The following is a 1,282-nucleotide window of genomic DNA, read 5'->3' as shown; positions in this document are numbered from 1 at the left end:
CAAGGAATGAAGTAAGGCAGCGTTTAGCTTTTATTAAATCAACAACAAAAAATAAAATAACAACAACAAAACATATTAATAAAGCTGCAAAAAGGCTGCATAAATTGTGCACATCTTTTAAAAAAAATACATGCATACATACATACATACATATTATATTTGAGGATCATAACGTCAGCAGAGTCTACTAAAACAAGAGTGTAACAGCCATGTACTCGTATTAAGTTTGCTTACACTAGTAGCAGCGACCGCGACTGCGACAGGGACAGCAACAGTAAACAGTGTACACTGTACATACAACATTGCCAAATTATTAGAGTCAACGTCAAATAACGTCAGTAGGAACGTCGTCGTCAACGTTATCGTTAAAGAGACGCACACAGCGCGCAAAATACTAAACTTTGTCGTGTCAAAAATGCCCTTGGTTTGATCATTATAAAATGTTTGTCTTCTTCTTCTTATGTACTTGTTGTTTTTTTTTATTGTTCCTCTTCTCGTTGTTATTATTGTTGTTGTTGTTGCTGTTGCTAGTATTTTGTTTGTGTAATTTTATTAAAAGCTTTATAAAAAAAAAAACAAAAGCAAAAAAAATGAAAACATTTAAGTGTTGAATTCATGTTGCTTACAGAAAAGTTTCAATTAATTATGTTGTAGTTGTAGTTGTTGTTGCTATTATTACAGTTGCTATTGTTGTTGTTTTTAATATTTTTTGCAATAAACAAAATTTTGGCAAAGAAAGAAGGGACAAAGCCATAAAATAAAAACACATGTGAATACTATTATTATATCTGTTATTTAACAAGAATTTTTGCATATGAGATAAAATAATATTAGGTAATAAAAAATTTTTGATATTCTGTAGTAAGTGAGCAATAAGGGCCTAAGTCGACTTTTGAGAACGCTATAATCAGTCTAAAAAGTTTCTATTTTCGTAAACTGGGGTTGTAGAATCAAATGTCTTATTATTTTATAATTTAATCATATGATATTCTATTAAATATCATAGAGAATGAATTTATGGATTTGGATTAAGAACATTGAAGTTATAAAATAAGTAGATAAAAAATTACAGTTGTAATATATATAAGAATAATTATAAAATTGATAATCCTAATATTTATAATAATAATAATTATAATAGTAATAATTATAATACAGAGACTTCAGTAATTAGAACTAAAGTTAGATATTTTGTGTAATAATTATTCCGAATTATAGACAGGGCATTCCATCTTACGAATGGAGACAAAATTATCTCTCGCTAAGAAGATGATTAAAGTGA

This window comes from Teleopsis dalmanni, chromosome 2 (genome assembly GCF_002237135.1).
Source record: "Teleopsis dalmanni isolate 2A chromosome 2, ASM223713v2, whole genome shotgun sequence".
Classification (NCBI taxonomy): Eukaryota; Metazoa; Arthropoda; class Insecta; order Diptera; family Diopsidae; genus Teleopsis; species Teleopsis dalmanni.
This window is presented reverse-complemented; position numbering follows the sequence as displayed.